The following is a 20,931-nucleotide window of genomic DNA, read 5'->3' as shown; positions in this document are numbered from 1 at the left end:
AGTGGGGTGGGAGGGAGTTACTTGGTGGTATCCTGTTAATATCAGACGATTCAAAGTAATGAATGTTCTGACTTACCCTGCATTGCAAAAAGATAATCATGATTAATTATCTTTACACTGTTTAATTTGCTAGTTTATTCTTTGTTTATAAACTTATAACTTACCTTTTCTCTCTATAACTTTAAATTTAAGAGTGACTTGGCTGGAGTGGCATTACTGGAATCAACTGTTTGGAGTGGGTACATGTCGGAGACTGAACTCGCTACTTAGCTTGAAAATCGTTCAAGCGGCATTGGCCAAGACAGGAAAAACCACGTGGGAGTAGAGCAGTGGCACCAAGTGCTGTAGCAAGATCCTGAGAAAAGAAATTGAATAGAGAAGGGTTAATAGCTTATAATTATTGTATTACTTATCTGTTTACACACATGAATAACAGAGATGTAATCAACCGCACTAACCAGAGTATGCTTGGTTAAAGCAGTGAGTCTTCGGCCTTTTTTTAAAAGCAAAGAGCAAAGGGTCATACATCTCTTGTATCAGAAAATGGATTGCACTTTAAAGCTTGACTTTCCACTTTTCTGTTAATCCTTGAAATCTTTAAGTCTGTATCTTGAGATCTTAAAGCACATTCCAGTTTGAAGTTATGTATATAGATAGGTAAGTAGGATCTTGGCCGTTTAAGGTTTTATGTGAAAGAAGGAGGATTTTGAAGTCCGGCCCAAGCTTAACTAGAAGCCAGTGTAAAGACTTAAACTGGAGTTGTGGTAGTACTTTCTAGTTTTAGTAATGTTTTTGTGGCAGAATCTTGAGTTAACTTAAAACTTCATATAGTAGGGTTTAAATGGCTGGTAAATAACCCACTGTAGTAGTCAGTCCTATTAGAAATAAATCCATTAATTCATTTCTCTGTATACTGTAGTCTTAATTTTCCAAAATTAAAAAAAAAATTAAAAGGTTTTATAGTGTGTGTTTTTAAAATACTGATTCATTAAAACTAATGGTTAGTCTAGTTGAGTTAAAGTGACAGAAATGCATTTTGTTGGGGCAAATGATGTCGAGTGCAACAGGATTCTATTTTTTGTGTAATAAGAGACAAGGAGACATCACCCATCCACACTCACACCATGTTTAAAGGACAGTATTGGAGAAACATTTAGCTTAAAAGGTATAATTGGGTGTCATCTGCGTGGAAGCAAAAATAATGCTATGTTTTCTAAAAACTAGTACCTAAAGGAAGCATGTACTATAAAGTGAAAACAGTAAAGGTTCAAGCATTGAAACCTGTGGACACCTTATTTACTTCTGAATTATATGACAAAGGTTAGGATATTTCTGTACAAAGTAAAATCAATAAGGTAAATATGAACTAAACCATGCAAGGAAAGTGTATGAGAGCCCAATGTAATATTCCAGCATGTGTAACACTGTGGTCAATTTTGTCAAAGGCTGTGCTTTAAATCTACCAGTACTGTGGACTTTCCTTCATCAAATGATATTAAAGTATTGTGGGTTAGTGCTGTTTCTAGACTAACTGATGTGAAAGCAGACTGTAAAAAAAAGTCTGTTAAGGATAATAAGTTGTTTTGAAAGAAAAAAAATCTAACAAATGGAAAAATATGAACTAAAATGAGAATGAATGTTTCAGAAAATTAGAATCTGTGGAAAAAATAGTACATGCAAAAGTGTGAAGAAAGTTGTGATGTAAACCTGGATTGACTATTCCATTTCCAATAGTAGTAGTGGGGGTGATGAGAATTTGAGAGTGCGATTGTAATATTATGCGGAGGTTAAATTTAAACTGCAAATAATTTTTTTTAAATATATGCATAGTTTAATTATGTATATATATTCAGTAAAGCTCAAACCTAATGTATTTTTTTTTCTTCAACTTGAATGGCCTTACATTTACGTCCTTTTATTTATGGCCAGTAAACACAAATGTGCTATTTCTGCCTGCAAAAGTCCCAAGGAAGGTCTATAGTAGAAACCTAGGCCCACTTGCATTGACACTTAGGAGCCAAGAGCATTGTTGGTTAATTACAGGTAAATGAAAATTTGTGTGTATATGTGTGTGAATTAAAAACAATATATTTGCAGGCTTACCCTGTATGACTTGTTACACCAGTGTAGTAGAAAGGCAGCCTGACCACTGGAATGCTTTTAAAGAAAAGGGGCATAATTTTAGAGAAAGGCCAAGTATCCTAACAGGAAATAATTGTGTATTAAGTAAGTGCCATATTGTTTGCAAATTGATTTCTTATTTTAAAAAAAAATCTCTTCATGCACTTTAAATTGATTCCATCCTTTTAAGACTATTTAGTTTGGTCACTTTTAGACCTAATGCACTCCACTACGTAATGGTTATATTCTGTCCTACATTCCCAACTATACACGTTTTTGTGAAACTTTAAATGTAATACATTGATTAAGTCAAGAGCTTTTAGACATACTGTAATGGCAATGTAATAATTTTAGTTCAGTGTGTGTGTGTCTAAAATACATGAAGTTCTGGGACACCTACCTTTTAAACACACACAAACTTTAATGACATCCCATTCTTAATTCATAGGCTTTAATATGGAGTTGGCCCACTCTTTGCAGCTATAACAGCTTCAGCCCTTCTGGGAAGGCTTTCCACAAGGATTAGGACTGTGTTTATGGGAATTTTTGACCATTCTTCTAGGAGAGCATTTGTGAGGTCAGGCACTGATGTTGGACGAGAAGCCCTGGCTCGCAGTCTCTACTCTAATTCATCCCAAAGATGTTCTGTCGGGTTAAGGTCAGGGCTCTGTGCAACCCAGTCAAATTCCTCCACATCAAACTCGCTCATCCATTTCTTTGTAGACCTTGCTTTGTGCACTGGTGCACAGTTATGTTGGAACAGGAAAGGGCCATCCCCAAACTTCCCACAAAGTTGGGAGAATCAAATTGTCCAAAATGGTTTTGTATGCTAAAACATTGTGTTCCTTTCACTGGAACTAATGAGCCAAGTCCAACCTCAGAAAAACAAACTCGCACCATAATCTCTCCGAAAAAACATTAAACTTGGCACAGTGCAGTCGGGGCAAGTACTGTTCTCCTGGCAACTGCCAAACCCAGACTTGTCCATTGGATTGCCAGACAGAAAAGCGTGATTAGTCACTCCAGAGGAAATGTCTCCACTGCTTTAGAGTCCAGTGATAATGCGCTTTTAAACCACTGCATCCAACACTTTGCATTGCACTTGGTGATGTAAAGGCTTGGATGCAGCTGCTCAACCATGGAAACCCATTCCATGAAGCTCTCTATGCACTGTTCTTGAGCTTTTGGAGGTCTGTAGCTATCGACTTGACAGAAAGTTGGTGACTTCTGCACACGGTGCGTCTCAGCATGCGCTGTCCCCACTCTGTGATTGTATGTGGCTTAACACTTCATTGCTGTAGTTTCAAGTTGCTTGCACATTGTTATAATACCACTAACAGTTGACAATGGAATATTTAGTAGTGAGGAAATTTCACGAATGGACTTATTGCACGAGTGGCATCCCATCACTGTAACATGCTTAAATTCACTGAGCTCCAGAGAGTGACCCATTCTTTCACAAATGTTTGTAGAAGCAGTCTGCATGCCTAGGTGCTTGATTTTATACAACTGTGGCCATGGAAGTGATTGGAACACCTGAATTCAATGATTTGGAGGGGTGACCCAATACTTTTTTTATAAATGAATATGAAAATGTGCGTTCCCAGAAGAAAAGACAGGCATAATGTAAAGTTTCATACCTGACCAGGATGCCATAATGGAAGGACCGGGAGCATGGGCTTACCAGGAGCTTTCTCCCACACGGCAGGTGTCAGTGTTCTGCAGGACTTAACCTAATTAGGATACCTGCAGGGTTGCATGGGAAATGGTGTCCTTAAATGCAGCCCTGTCTGGATCTTTGGTCACCACTAGGGGAGGACTGCCCTGATTTCCACATAACCCGGAAGTACTCTGTATGACTTAGAAAGGAGACTGGAAGCAGTGCCCAGGTCAATTTTTAAAAGAAAGCCTGCTGTCTCGGTTTGAGTCAAAGTCAGGTGGCAGTGGGCTATGCTGTTGGAGTCGGAAGGAGAATTGTGCTTGGTGTGGTTTTTTGTCATTATTGTGAAGATGATGTTGAGTCTCAATAAAAACCTTAATTTGCACATAATGTGTTTTGGGTTTTATTGTGCCAGTGGTTTGGGTTTTTTTAAATATATAAACTTATTCCAAACTAAAAAAGTTCTTATTTTATATTAGAGAATTGATCATGTGTTTACTGATTTCATAGGCATTCACAGCAATCTACTATTCAGCACACCCCTATCCCACTTTGATCCTTGAGTTTATAAACCAATCAAATAAAAAAAGCCTTTTAAAAGTAGAGTCCTGGATGGGTTTACAGTATATGGGACATAATTTGAGCAGGTGTCTAATAAGTCACTTTTATAGGTTGTGTATTTGTTTTCTGTGCCACAAGTTCAAATAGATGGTCGTTTAAAATGAGATACCAGTGGTGCAATAAAAAAAAAAAGAAAATTTGAAGCAATGCTGCAGCAAAATGCTGTTTTGGTGAAAACTATCCCTTACATTTTCAAAAAGTAAATCAAAATGATTTTAACAAACACTTTGAACAAGCTATAAGACAGTCTAGACTAATGAGATCGACCTTACAGATAGTCTGGTCAGGAAATGGCTAATATCCCCACTTCTAACAGTAAAGTGCAGTCTGATTCTGCAACATCCCCTGCATTTAACAATAATGTGAACACCATTGTGGAAGACAACAAGGCCACTGCAGGAGATAAGACCTTCCCACCAATGGCAAATCTACACAACCAGTCTTTATTTTATTTGGTGCAAATGCTCAATTACATATCACCATCTTGCCACAAAGTGGTATTGTTCTTTTGAAAATATTAGATGTCCGTTAACTGTGCTTTCAGAACAAAGTTCTGTCTCTGCAAATGTGATGTTGGACTCGTCAGTTACTTTTGTTATATTCACAGTTATATACTAATTAACAAAAAGGAAGGTGAAGTTAACCCAACTTTGGATTTTTTTTTCCTACTTCAAAAGACCTTTATAATATGATGTTTTCAAGTAAATACATTTGGGGATCCCTTGGTTCAATTAATGACCAACAAAGAGTAACTGCCTTTGTAGAATAAACTTTACAAAATCGTAAAACTATGTTTTGACTGCTTTTTTTTGAAATGCATCAATATCTGTTAAAGTCACTTCCCTCCCTAAGATAATCAGGAGTCTGGCTGAGTTTCAGTGTTTATGCTCATTGCCTGGTTGTTTGTTAAGCACAGTTACACTGGGAAGGGGGGGGAAGGGGGGTGGTGGTGATTTTGTTTGTAGAAGTGCATCTTCAAACCAAGGATATCCCTGTCATGTTTTGAAATTTTATGGTTGGACTGTTTGTTGTGGCTAATGAAAAATCCAGTTTACATTACCTGGAAATAAAGCTAATTGGGGATATGCAGTGTGCAAAGCCACTGTAAAGATCACTGTTGTGAGTGGAGCCACCCTTAATGCTGTATTGGAGGTTGCCCTGCTCTGTGCAGTTGAAAAGTATGCATTTAGAATTGCAACTAAAATTAAGTTTGTTTGAATGAATTGCAACATTTAGGGCATGTCACAAAGATTCTGATGCATTTCAGAGATGATACCTGACTCTGGCTAATAAATCTGCTGTGACTTATGTACCTAACCCAGGTAATGTTTGCTATTTCACATCATATCTCTTTTTAAAGTAGATATTGCTTTATATCAAAGATGTATATAGACTTGTAAATGAACATTTTATTTCTTTTTTCTTGTAACATATTAATATTGTTTCTGCTTGATACCTTTTGAGTGTCCGAAATAAAGCTATATGAAATCTACACTGTAGATTTACATAGTGTGCCTTAAACAGCAACCAGATCCTCATTAACATGTATACTTAAATATAAAAGGAAACAAAATGAAATATGAACTGGTCCTATCAGTATGTTATTTTTCTTAATCAGAAAGGATTATACAACATAACAGAATCTAAGTGCCTGTAAAGCCATCTACTATACTGTCCGCATACTCCTCTTAGGAGTTGTTGATTCTTCAGTCTGTATACTGTATATCAAGTTCTGTAAAAGGTGTTGCTCATTTATATGTACAGTAATCCCTCCTTAATCGCAGGGGTTGCGTTCCAGACCCCCCTGTGATAGGTGAAAATCCGCGAAGTATAATTGAGAAGGCAGTGAAACAATAAGTGACATATACAACCATATTCATGAGTGCTGCTACTTCGGAAACAAAGCACGGTGTAAACCTAAAGTTTAAATTAAGTTCATAGACAGGCTGCTGCTGGCGTTTGTCATGCCCACGGGTAATGCGGGATACAAGTTTAATGAGAGGACGCAGGATATAAACGAAAGTTTTGATAACTTTGTAACTAAGTTAAAATTGCAGGTGAAAGGCTGTGCTTATGCAAATTCCGAGAGACTGTGTTTGTGGGGGATTAACAGTTAAGGCGGGTGGGGGAGTCACGTCATCATCTCCCCTCATTTCGCTCTGAGCTGAGCTCCGCAGCTAACGCAGTGTTATGGAAGCGACTTTGTGACGCTGCCACCAAATACTCACAGAAAAATCCACAAGTTAATACACACGCTGTCTCTACAGTTTCTCCACACTGAATCCTCCAGGCACTAATTACAAAAGGTTACATTGACAATCGTGTTACGTTATTTTTAAAATGTTTCCTTTTCTTAGCACAAGCACAGCTGAGAAGCTTCGATACATGTGCTCCATAACGCGTTAAAAAATCACGCATTTAATCACAAGCAAAGGGGAACTTCTGTCAATGCATGATTTCCTGGTACACCGATTACATTGATCAGCACTTCTTGATTCATTTTACCCTCGCACCCCCTTGGTTTGAGAAGTATGAAAAAATATGAGGTTAACACAGAAAAACAGATCACCAATTGAAGCTTTATGAATAATCGATTCGCCATCAATAATTGTTTTGGTAAAGCCATACTCGGCGTAATCCTCCTTCCATTTTATAATTATGATTAAATGAACGGTAAAAAAGTAAGAGCGACGCGAGGGTGACTTATTCAGGCAGGCAGGCAACAGCTCAATAGCTCGAATTTGTATATAAGTAGGTTCTATTTAGTCGCCAGAAATATCTTTGTTAGGAATGGAAGTTGAATTTAGTCTTTAAATTTCTATGGTAAAGAAAAAGTTATGCAATGATGACTAAATTTAACTATATAAAGTCAAAACTTGTATATATAAAGTCATTCCCGAATATATAAAGTCAAAACTTGATTATATAAAGTCACTGTCGGAATAAATAAAGTCAAAACTTGAATTTATGAAGTCAGCGTCGGTATATATAAAGTCAAAACTTGTTTCTGAATATATAAAGTCATTCCCAAATATATAAAGTCAAAACCTGAGTATATAAAGAGACGGCGTTGGAATATTTCGGAATATATAAAGTCAGCGCTGGAATATCCATCCATTTCCCAACCCGATGAATCCGACCACAGGGTCACGGGGGGGTCTGCTGGAGCCAATCCCAGCCAACACTGGGCGCAAGGCAGGAACCAATCCTGGGCAGGGCACATGCATCATTTTCAAAACATTAACCGAACAGTGTTTTTTTAATTTATTTTTCTGAATACATTTTTGTTCATTTAGTTCAGTTCAGAGTTGTTTCAATCAGTAGATTTTGACTTTCACTTTATATATTCAGGAGTGAGTTTATATACTCCGATGTTGACTTTATATAATCAGGAATGACTTTATAAATTCCAGCGCTGACTTTATATATTCCGACGCTGACTTTATATATTCAAGTTTTGACTTTATATATTCGGGAATGACTTTATATATTCTGACGCTGACTTTATATATTCACAAAATCAATGTATTTGCCTGTTTGGCACTCCATAGTATATGTGTGTGTGTGTGTGTATATACTGTATGTACACATGTATGTATATGTGTGTATATATATATATATATACACACACAAACAAACCAGATTCCAAAAAAGTTGGGACACTAAACAAATTGTGAATAAAAACTGAATGCAATGATGTGGAGATGGCAAATGTCAATATTTTATTTGTAATAGAATGTAGATGACAGATCAAACGTTTAATCCGAGTAAATGTATCATTTTAAAGGAAAAATATGTTGATTCAAAATTTCACGGTGTCAACAAATCCCAAAAAAGTTGGGACAAGTAGCAATAAGAGGCTGGAAAAAGTAAATTTGAGCATAACGAAGAGCTGGAAGACCAATAAACACTAATTAGGTCAATTGGCAACATGATTGGGTATAAAAAGAGCTTCTCAGAGTGGCAGTGTCTCTCAGAAGCCAAGATGGGTAGAGGATCACCAATTCCCACAATGTTGCAGAAAGATAGTGGAGCAATATCAGAAAGGTGTTACCCAGCGAAAATTGCAAAGACTTTGCATCTATCATCATCAACTGTGCATAACATCATCCGAAGATTCAGAGAATCTGGAACAATCTCTGTGCGTAAGGGTCAAGGCCGTAAAAACCATACTGGATGCCCGTACTGCACCACAAACAGGAATGCTACTGTAAAGGAAATCACAGAATGGGCTCAGGAATACTTCCAGAAACCATTGTCAGTGAACACAATCCACCATGCCATCCGCCGTTGCCAGCTGAAACTCTACAGTGCAAAGAAGAAGCCATTTCTAAGCAAGATCCACAAGCTCAGGCGTTGTCACTGGGCCAGGGATCATTTAAAATGGAGTGTGGCAAAATGGAAGACTGTTCTGTGGTCAGACAGTCACGATTCAAGTTCTTTTGGAAATCTGGGACGCCATGTCATCCGGACCAAAGAGGACAAGGACAACCCAAGTTGTTATCAACGCCAGTTCAGAAGCCTGCATCTCTGATGGTATGGGGTTGCATGAGTGCATGTGGCATGGGCAGCTTGCATGTCTGGAAAGGCACCATCAATGCAGAAAAATATATTCAGGTTCTAGAACAACATATGCTCCCATCCAGACGTCATCTCTTTCAGGGAAGACCCTGCATTTTTCAACAAGATAATGCCAGACCACATTCTGCATCAATCACAACATCATGGCTGCGTAGGAGAAGGATCCGGGTACTGAAATGGCCAGTCTGCAGTCCAGATCTTTCACCTATAGAGAACATTTGGCGCATCATAAAGAGGAAGGTGCGACAAAGAAGGCCCAAGACGATTGAACAGTTAGAGGCCTGTATTAGACAAGAATGGGAGAGCATTCCTATTTCTAAACTTGAGAAACTGGTCTCCTCGGTCCCCAGACGTCTGTTGAGTGTTGTAAGAAGAAGGGAGATGCCACACAGTGGTGAAAATGGCCTTGTCCCAACTTTTTGGGATTTGTTGACACCATGAAATTCTGAATCAACATATTTTTCCCTTAAAATGATACATTTTCTCAGTTTAAACTTTTGTTCCGTGATTTATGTTCTATTCTGAATAAAATATTAGAAGTTGGCACCTCCACATCATTGCATTCAGTTTTTATTCACAATTTGTATAGTGTCCCAACTTTTTTGGAATCCGGTTGTGTGTGTGTGTATATATATATATATATATATATATATATATATATATATATATATATATATATATATATATATATATATATATATATATAGCAACACTCATGACAATGACAAAACAATTACATTGTCAATCATGTTACGTTATTATTAAAATGTTTCCTTTTCTTTTTACTTCTCTGCTGCCAAGTGTGGGTATTTTGCTATATATATATATATATATAGATAGATATGACAACAACACTCATATCAATGACAAAACAATTACATTGTCAATCATGTTACGTTATTTTTTAAATTTTTCCTTTTCTTTTTCATAACTTCTTTAATACACTACTTCTCCGCTGCGAAGCGCGGGTATTCTGCTAGTACAGCATAATCCCTTTGTATTCTCTTAGATATTAGGTAAGATTCATTTAAATTATATATGTAAACACACTGTTTATATACAGTAACACCTAAATATTATTTTAAAGATATCGAGTGTCTCTGATATCATATGTTACAGCCATTACGATAGACAGGCCACCAGCAATAAATACGTACAATGCAAGAAAAATAGTATACAGTAAATGTGTGTACAGTGACACTAAACGTACGTACATGTACTAAGTACTGTAAGTAGAAAATTAATTATGGTTACTCACCAACAATGACACGATGACTTGTCCGATAACAATGAGTTTAATTTTACTGCACAACAAAGGAGAGCGTTACAGCTCTTCTAAAGGAGCCACTTCAGGCGATTGTGTAGCACTGCCGTTGTTTTCTTCTTGTGGCAGTCTTCAATCCAAATCCCTAAAGCAGATTCCATCCAGACTACTGCCTTATTACATCCACTTACAACTCGTTTTGCACCCTGGTTAAAAGGACACTGCGGCTGTAGATCTTCTATTCCTTTCCTACTTTTTAAATAAAAAGAATCGTAGCCTCATTGATGACGTAATGGCGTCCTACAGCGGTGTAGCTTTTCCCATCCTTCAGCATATCCAAAACGTTTACCTTTTCGGCAATCGTTAACATCTTCCGTTGGCGCTTGGGCAAGGCCCCTGAAGCAGCAGCAGGAGCAGATCGTTTTGGAGCCATAATGAAGGGCTTGACTATGCACAAAGATAAACACAAAAGTTGATGCTGAATGAGCGAGACGAGACTTCCTGGTTAACACTGCATTCAGCACACAGGAACTTAACTGAGTGCTCTAATTTGTTAGTTTCTCAGTCAGGAGAATTTAACTGAGTGCTCTAATTTGTTAGTTTCTCAGTCATCTGCCAATAGCATCCCTTGTATGAAATCCAACTGGGCAAACCAACCGAGGAAGCATGTACAGGAAGTAAAAAGACACATTGTCCGCAGAACCTGCGAAGCAGCGAAAAGTCCGCGTTATATACAGTATTTAGTTATGCTTGCATATAAAATCCGCGATAGAGTGAAGCCGCGAAAGTCGAAGTGCAATATAGCGAGGGATTACTGTACAATGAGGATACAGAGCTTATAAGAGCTACTGAGGTTTTAAAAAGCATTGCTCACTGAAGCATTTCATTTAGTGCCAGGGTGCTTGTTATACTGTGTTTTGATAAGTGTATGTGTAGATAAAAATTGTTCTACATTATTAGAAATAAATTCAATATGGTAATATGTGTATAGTCTTTGATGTGCAGTAAATCCTTTGAACTCCTTTTCATAAATGTGAAGAAATCAGTCAATTTGACAAAAGGATTAAGTCCCTCATATTTTCATATATCGGCATGTATAGTGTCTTCACCAGCAACTTTCTTGTTCTTAAGGGCTTGGATGGCAGTTTGGACTTTGTGTAGAATTGGACACTCATCTAGTTCAGGAACCTGGAGAAGTGTGGGGATCATCTTGAGGACTGAAGGATTCGCTTGGCTCATTTGGTTCAGCAATTCTCAAAAGTGCTTTGCCTAACGATCCAAGATCTGTTGCTTGTCTTTGAGCGTTGCACCATCTGCAGTCCAGATTGGAGCCACATTATGTTGAGAAGGACCATAAAATCCTTTGATGGCATTGTTAAACTCGTAGGTGATGTTTTCATCTGTGTAACAATTGATTTCAGTGGCCTTGTTAACCCACCAGTTCTTCTGAGTTTCATAGAACCTGCATTGTGTAATTGATGCAAGAGGGAAATGAATAACAGATTTGCAAGATGAGCTTGGTATGGTGCATTCTTGATTTCAGGAAGAGGAGAATCTTGTCTGCGGACTCCTCCAACCAGTCTGGACTTTTCCTCTTGGCGATTCCAAGGGCTTTCTTGGAAGTGGACTGCAGGGCTGTGAGGTCCACAGTTCATCAACATCAGGAATTGGTAGTCATGATGTCCCCACCATGGTTGGTATTTGGATGTGTTCAAGCTACTTGTGACGATGACTTGTCAGTACATTTCTGGTATCAATGGTTGTGAGGGATACAACATTGAAGCATGGCTTGGGGGATTGTCTTCTGATAGTTGGTCTAAATACAGTGCGGAGGATGGACGCACAAGTCTATGGTCTGTCCAGCATTCTGCTCCTCGCATCACTTGTGTGATCAAGACATCCTGGAAATCACTCCAATGGGCAATCATATAGTCCAGAAGGTGCCAGTTCTTTGATTGAGGATGCATCCATGTTGTCTTGTGTGTGTTGGGGAGCTGAAACATTGTGTTGGTAATGGACAGTTGGTGCTCCGCACAGAAGGCTAAGAGACTTAGCATTCATGTGTTCAGTTACATGTTTCCTGATCATATTATTCCAAACGTCAAAGCTTCTTTCAACTCGTGCATTAAAGTCTCCAAGTATGACAATCTTGTCTAAAGCAGGAACACTCTGCACTGCTTTGTCAAAGGAAACATAGCAGTTGTCCTTTTCTTCCTCTGTTGGATCCAGCGTAGGAGCACATTTGCTAATGATTGTCATATGGGAACCTTTTGTCAGTGGAACGTGCAGGGTCCTTAAGATTGAGCTGATGCCAACAGGGAACACAGGATTTTCAGGAGGAGTTTTTTCTTGACAGCAAGGCAGATTCCATGGATCTGCATCTCTGACTTGGCCTTTCCAGAAGAATGTACATCTGGCCGTGGTTTCAGTGATGGATCCTTCAACAACAAGACAAGTCTCACTGAAGTCACAGATTTGTGGCATGTAGCATTGGGGCTTTGAGGCTATGAGGGCTGTTCTCCAAGGTGGTCCGTTTGTAGTGGTTGAATTCATGAATGTGTGGACATTCCGAAAAGCTAAGATAAGAGCTTTTGTAGTTTTTTGATCGTGTGTAGAGGGGTAACTCACAAGGTGCAGTTTCCTGTCAGAGTACAAATGAGATAAAGTTTGTTTAGGACACCTTTTATTTCCCCCTCCCCATCTGGGGTATTTAGTGCTGTCCTTGGAAAAAGGCTGCCTAGTCACGCCGGCAGGACACTGACGAGGCACTTGTACCAGGTGTGCATCTAAGAACATACACCATTACCCAATGGTAGTTCTCTTCGTCTGTTGCCCATTGCCATAGGACTTTTATGCAGATATCGGTGGTAATGAGGGTGCACAGTTCTCAATCACACCACATCACTTCATGTTGGGAATCCACGCAGCAAACCAGGTGTACGATGATGAGGTCTGGCAGGAAGTTGCAACCATTTGGATGTACCTTTTGTGGGATGGGGTATGGGTGGTTGAGTGAGTCTTAGTCAAGTCAAGACCTCACCTCTGACCTTGCCACCATGGGTGACCTACCAGGAGTACATGACTCCTGACGGCATCGCTCAGGGGATCATTGAACCACACAAACCGCTCTGCCACATTAAGGTGCCGATTCAATGTAGGGACTGCAAGTGTGTATTTACTGCTAAAGAAGTAAATTTCTGGTTGCAGTGTCAATAGCTGTGATCTCAAAAATGCTGAAGAGAAATATTGTACTTTTTTTTTTTTTTTTTTTTTTTTTTTACAAAACAGAGAAATAACACTAGAGTGGGAATTATGGGAGTTAAAAAAAAAAAAAATCACAAGTATTGCTTCTTTTCAAGTGCAGTATAGGTACCCTGGGCACCTGTTATAAGGTATATACACATGCAGACTATAGGCATGAACCACAGTGACTGGAATTAGATGATACTTGCAGCTTTTCACAAGCATATATAAATATGAGTAAATATGCATTGCAATTTGAATGCTGCTTCCTTAATGGCTTTTTTATTTATTTGTGTATTTTTTTTTTATATAAAGGTGTCTTTGGTAAATTTTAACCTCCTTGGTGATAACCCGATTGGTGCTAGTAATTCTATGCAAGTTCAGTTAAACCCAAGTTAATGTTCTGGGAGATGTGTAATGATACACTGTATAGTGTTAAGCCTGAATAACTCTTGGGATGGTATTTTGCTGCCATGTAGTGGATTAAATAACATCATACTGCAAAAAGCCCTTGAATATGTGTTTTCTGCCTCTTTATGGTACTAGGGTGTTGTACTGTGTTAACCATTATGGATGTAGTGAGAAGTCGAGCAAAATGACACCTTTTATTGGCTAACTAAAAAGATTACAGTTTGCAAGCTTTCAAGGTAACTAGGGCTCCTTCAGGCAAGATGAAGGACCCTACTGAGCAGTCTGTTGCATGTTTTTAGCATTCTGGCCAAGTTGCCTTGTTTGTGCAGTGTTTCTTCATCTCTCTCCTACCTGGATCAGCATAGACACAGTCCAGGAAGTTGAAGTGGGCTGGAGGCCATAGGTGTGATGTTCTTGTAAGGGGAATGTTATGCAGATGGTAGTTGGGATTCTGGAGTCTCCACAACTTACACACACAGGCTATAGTAGTGCAGGGACAGGACAGACCAGAATGAGGCAAACCTGTTGAAGAGCTGGACCAATAAATGTGCAATGATGTTATACCCAGAGATTTGGATATTTTTGCCTTTTTGAAGTTCAGCAACATTGTTTATTTGGGATTTTAGAAAACCTTCTTTCATCTGAGAATTTATTTCTTGAAATGACCAATTTCCTGTATTTTTTTTTTCATTTGATTCCGAATATATTTATGTAGTATTTAGAACTCATGGTCGCTGAAAGAACATTTTAAAAGTAGATCTAGCACCTATATGTACAGTTTTGAACCCAAGGTGGCACACACTATTCCGACAGAAGTATGCTCCTTGATAAGGATATGAAATAAAATTCAAAACACATGTAACAATGAAAGTAAAAAAGATGTAGTACAAGCATTAAACAAAAAACAAATGTGGTACAGCAAGCTCAATATACGAGAAAGCAGCAATGGAGAAGGTATGATCATCGGATATATGATGCTATGTCCTAGGTAAAAGTGTAATGTTCTCCAAAGAGTGCAGATGCCCATCAAGATGTTAAGTTTGGCGAAAGTCAGATATGTAAGGTGACCTGTGTAAAAGGTGAGGGTTGATGTAATAGGTTTTTAAAATTTTAGCATGTGTGAAAGTATTTGCTGTATACTTTTTTTTTTTCTTTTCTTTTAATGAAAGGCCACAAAATAAACCACCTTGAGATGTTGACCGCATGCACTGATTTTACAGCATGCTGCTGCACCCACCACACAACGAACCCACCCGTAGGACCCGTGTGCTGCCGTGCAACGGGTGACACCTCAGCACCACCCTGAAATAGTGTGAGGTGTGGTGTTTTTTTTCCAGTGGCTGGAGAGCCAATCCTGCCACCAACACCCAAGTTTTCATTTTAAGTTGGAGGACCTGCTTGCGGGGCTGGATGCAGATCAACATCCTATGCTTGAGATTACTTTTCATTTTTGGCAACTACTATTGCTGGATTTATCTGGGTTAGATAACCTGTTTATAATATGTATTTAAATTATGATTGTTTATGTACAGTGGTGTGAAAAACTTAGCCCCCTTCCTGATTTCTTATTCTTTTGCATGTTTGTCACACAAAATGTTTCTGATCATCAAACACATTTAACCATTAGTCAAATATAACACAAGTAAACACAAAATGCAGTTTTTAAATGATGGTTTTTATTATTTAGGGAGAAAAAAAATCCAAACCTACATGGCCTTGTGTGAAAAAGTAATTGCCCCCTTGTTAAAAAAATAACCTAACTGTGGTGTATTACACCTAAGTTCAATTTCCGTAGCCACCCCCAGGCCTGATTACTGCCACACCTGTTTCAATCAAGAAATCACTTAAATAGGAGCTGCCTGACACAGAGAAGTAGACCAAAAGCACCTCAAAAGCTAGACATCATGCCAAGATCCAAAGAAATTCAGGAACAAATGAAGTAATTGAGATCTATTAGTCTGGCAAAGGTTATAAAGCCATTTCTAAAGCTTTGGGACTCCAGCGAACCACAGTGAGAGCCATTATCACAAATGGCAAAAACATGGAACAGTGGTGAAACTTCCCAGGAGAGGCCAAACGATCAAAATTACCTCAAGAGCGCAGAGACGACTCATCCGAGAGGTCACAAAAGACCCCAGGACAATGTCTAAAGAACTGCAGGCCTCACTTGCCTCAATTAAGGTCAGTGTTCACGACTCCACCATAAAGAGACTGGGCAAAAACGGCCTGCATGGCAGATTTCCAAGACGCAAACCACTGTTAAGCACAAAGAACATTAGGGCTCGTCTCAATTTTTCTAAGAAACATTTCAATGATTGCCAAGACTTTTGGGAAAATACCTTGTCGACTGATGAGACAAAAGTTGAACTTTTTGGAAGGCAAATGACCCGTTACATCTGGCGTAAAAGGAACACAGCATTTCAGAAAAAGAACATCATACCAACAGTAAAATATGGTGGTGGTAGTGTGATGGTCTGGGGTTGTTTTGCTGCTTCAGGACCTGGAAGGCTTGCTGTGATAGATGGAACCATGAATTCTATTGTCTACCAAAAAATCCTGAAGGAGAATGTCCGGCCATCTGTTCGTCAACTCAAGCTGAAGCGATCTTGGGTGCTGCAACAGGACAATGACCCAAAACACACCAGCAAATCCACCTCTGAATGGCTGAAGAAAAACAAAATGAAGACTTTGGAGTGGCCTAGTCAAAGTCCTGACCTGAATCCAATTGAGATGCTATGGCATGACCTTAAAAAGGCGGTTCATGCTAGAAAACCCTCAAATAAAGCTGAATTGCAACAATTCTGCAAAGATGAGTGGGCCAAAATTCCTCCAGAGTGCAAGTTATCGCAATCGCTTGATTGCAGTTATTGCTGCTAAGGGTGGCCCAACCAGTTATTAGGTTCAGGGGGCAATTACTTTTTCACACAGGGCCATGTAGGTTTGGATTTTTTTTTTCTCCCTAAATAATGAAAACCATCATTTAAAAACTGCATTTTGTGTTTACTTGTGTTATGTTTGACTAATGGTTAAATGTGTTTGATGATCAGAATAAGAAATCATGAAGGGGGCAAATTGTTTTTCACACCACTGTATGTTTGGAGTTCTCTAAATATTGCATAAACAAAATTGTCCATACAGATTAGTTGAGTCTTCTTTGTAAAAGAATAATCTCTACTCTGTATGGTCTACCTGATTGGGTTAATGATTGTTTGAAAATTAAAAAGACCTTTGTATTGTTAACCTAATACTTTTCACTTCAGCCAAGTGCATTATGTCTTTCAAAACTTTCTTTTAAAATGAAGCACTCGTTTGAGTAATGTGATATTTTACCAGAAGAAAAGTAATAGGATTACCAGATTTTTCTGCTAACTTCAAAAGTGACAACGCTAATGAGTACTGGCAATTAAATTAAATACATTTGTAGTAGCTTTGTAGTCTTGTCATTCGTAATATAGGCCTTTTATTATCAAACTACCTTTTAGAAAATCCCTACCTGCTGTTGTGAGTTGTATATAACTATAGCCTGTCCAGCTGAAGTCTTTGTAATGTTGCTTCACTTTTACTGAAGAACTCTGCAAGAATGGTAGTGTCTTAATTAAAACCAATAACTGATTTGTTTACCATGAAGTTAAAAACAAAATTTTAAAACCTAGTAATTCTCTGTTTTTGTAGTAATGTGATGTGTAATTAAAAAAAAAAAAAAAATTAAATAAATAATAATACCAGATTTACAAAGTACCTCTCATTGTGAATGTTGCAGCTAGGCATTTTGAAAACCCTACCCTAATACAATAGATGTGGATCACATATGTTTATACATTACAGAGTAATAGAAGTGTAGTACCAATTGCATGCATCTGTCCATTATCCAACCCGGTATATCAGAACTACAGGGTCACGGGGGGGGGGTCTGCAGGAGCCAATCCCAGCCAACACAGGATGCAAGGCAGGAAACAAACCCCCGCGGAGGGCGCCAGCCCACCATAGGACACCCACACACCAAGCACACACTAGGGACAATTTAGGATCGGCAGTGCACCTAACCTGCATGTCTTTGGACTGTGGGAGGAAGCCGGAGCACCCAGAGGAAACCCACGCAGACACTGAGAGAACATGCAAACTTACGCACAGGGAGCACACAAGAAGCGAACCCAGGTCTCTTTACTGAGAGGCAGCAGCGCTGCCACCGTGCTGCCCTCCTAACTACAGTACAGGCTCACAGGGGTGTGCTGGAGCCAGTCCCAGCCAACACAGGGTGAAAGGCAGGAAATAAACCCCAGGCAGGGCGCCAGCCCACCATAGGGCACACACACACACACCCCCACCCACGCATCAAGTGCACACACACTAGGGACAATTTAGGATTCGCCTTACCTGCATGTCTTTGGACTGTCGGAGGAAACCAGAGCACCTGGAGGAAACCCCTGCAGACACTGGGAGAACATGCAAACTACACGCAGGGAGGACCTGGGAAGCGAACCCGGGTCTCTTAACTGTGAGGCAGCAGTGCGACCACTGCGCCACCATGCCGCCCCATACAATTTACAAGGAATATTAAATCTCTGAATTGAGTCTTAAAATTTCAAGGCATAAAATCGGAATGAACTTCTGAATCTTAAAATTACCTAGAAGATTTAGCATTATTCTGGTATATTTAAAATGGAAAAAAGAAAGCAAACAGATTTTTAGATGGCAGTTCTTGGGCACAATGTGAATATTATGACCAATGGTGCCTAATGAATTTAAACTAGGAAGTGTGTCCCTTACTGTACAAGCTGCAAAGGTGAAATGGCATGCCAAGTGCTGTGTAGCAAAACTTAAGAATAGTGAGAAGGCCAACTTGTTACCTTGAGTTATATTAAAGGTTTATATGAAATAGGCAACATAATGGGTATACTATGGGTTTGGGATTTATAACTGTCTTTTAAATATATGTATCTGTTGTCTACCTTTCTCACTCTGCATCTTGGAATTGGTACATGAGGAACAAAACAGTTTTGTTCTTTCAAGGAAATGCACCAAGGGTATTAAAAAAAAAAATAATTTGTAGAAATAAAATCTTCACTTAGGACAAGATGCACATGGACACACATAATGCAGTCATTGTTTAAACTAAAAAAAAGGCCTAAATGGATCATGGAATTAAGCTTTTTTATGCAAACAGTTTAGGTTTGTTAAATGAAATGATTTTTCCCCCCTCATAACTGCTTTCTATTTGTAACTCAGGGCAGAGCTAGCATCTGTAACTTCATCTTTACAGCATCTTTCACATTCTTGTCGATTCACAATTGATAATCCTACTGTTTCTCATTAAATGCTTTACACTCTGGTCATTCAATGCTTAAAGTACCAAACATGCAAGTGATTTCTTGGAACAAAACACAAGGACTGACTTTTAAGAAAATCTATGGTATTTTTAGTAGTTCTAAAGTAGGATAGCACTTAATGGAAAAATACAAGCAAGTTCAAGAGAGCTCAAGTAATGTTGTTTACACAGGTGATACATGATAATCTAAAACTGTTATTCAAACTATTTGTAACATTATTCTGTATGTGTGTGAAACAAACTACCCAGTGTCTATGTAATGCACATTTCAAAAAGAATATTTTTGAAAGAACTGATTACAGTGAAAGCCGAGTATAAGGAATCTGAATGAAACATTTTTTAACTCTTGTCAGTTCTTGCTGCACTACTTGTGGTTTGTAATTTACAAGTGAAGGTTTTAATGGTTACTCAATTTTAACTAATAAAAACAATCTGTATTTTGAAACCAAGCTGCACCTATGATTTGAGCATGTAAGCTTATCAAAGTTTGTTGCATTTTGTATTTCATGCTGGAATTGGACAGGTAATTGCTAATACTGCTATAATTGACAAAAGATGCTAAAAGAAAGCTAGTTTAGCGGTGTTCAAACAAGGAATCTGATGGTATTGGGTTTTGGTCCTTTGTAATATGCATGTAATGTCATTCAAGGAAGATCTTTATAAAGAGTGATGTAGAAATCTGACTGATTTTTATTTAATGAAAGAGTGACTGTGCCTCCAGTTCTGGGATGGAGAAGTGGTTTATGATCTTTATTTTTTTCCTAGATAATGGCATTCTTTTGGACTGTATCTGTGATGCAAGGTTGAGATGTCTTTATTTACTAAATTTTATAGAAGTACATTATGCAGTTTCTCTGTAATATCAGGTGCCACGGTGTTGCAATTTGCTATATATTTCTTAGTCATAATATTGGTTAAAATATTGTAGTTAATATTGTAAACTGCAGTGTGTTGCAAACCAAGACATTTCTACTCATGCTTAACAAATACAACATAGCTGAATCTTTCTAGCTGTAGATGTTAGCTTTTGTTTGTCTTGAATATTTACATGAAATTTTGTGCGGGTAGTATATCAAGTGTTTCTTCTACATACTGTATGTTGCCTTAAAGTTTGCCTTCTTATTAACTTTTTGTGCCTTTTATTACATAACTCATTTATGTCTCTTTCCTTGAAGAATATAATGTATATTTTAATGTATAAAGAAAATAGGTTCAGCATTTATGGGATTTCCTCAGCACAAAGTAAATACATGATTTATTTTGTAGAAAGTTTGTGCTTTTGTCTTAATCAAAATTCTTTTATTTATATATATTAATATATATAAACTGCATGCATTATTAGAAAGTTGAATGAAGGAGTTACAAAGGTGATTATATGTAGTAAATGCAGCTTAAAATACCTGGTGATATATAACAATGCTCATGTGAATTTGAAAAGTATGAAAGTAATTTTTTGTGTTTAGTCATTTTAACTGTTTTCATAGTGCAAGTTATGAATAATAATAGCCAAAATATACAAGTCTGTTAGTTGCAGTATTTGTTCAGCATCCACACACACATACACTGGGACCAATGGAGCATGCCTGGTTAAGCTGGTATGAATGTCTCTAGGATGGTGGAATAAAGCCATGGCTTCCATAGAATAGTCCATATAGATATAAACAGGTCATTAAATTCGAAATCAAGATTCTGTATTTGAGTTGT

The 20,931-nt window shown here is 38.2% G+C and overlaps 2 protein-coding genes across 2 annotated transcripts in view; both read left to right on the top strand.

The window, feature by feature from the left end:
• LOC120514392 overlaps positions 1-2,592 on the top strand; it is a 92,143-nt gene extending 89,551 nt beyond the window's left edge. Inside the window, exon 27 of the mRNA XM_039734735.1 lies at positions 193-2,592. The gene's annotated coding sequence lies outside the window, so the exon portion shown is untranslated. The remainder of the gene's footprint in view (positions 1-192) is intronic.
• The window catches only part of lpar3 (lysophosphatidic acid receptor 3), an 84,475-nt gene that overhangs the window by 4,353 nt on the left and 59,191 nt on the right, over positions 1-20,931 (top strand). The window lies entirely within an intron of this gene.

Source organism: Polypterus senegalus, chromosome 14 (genome assembly GCF_016835505.1).
Source record: "Polypterus senegalus isolate Bchr_013 chromosome 14, ASM1683550v1, whole genome shotgun sequence".
In the NCBI taxonomy this organism is placed as follows: Eukaryota; Metazoa; Chordata; class Cladistia; order Polypteriformes; family Polypteridae; genus Polypterus; species Polypterus senegalus.
Note: the sequence above shows the minus strand (reverse complement) of the source record. Positions and strands in the feature narration are given on the sequence as shown.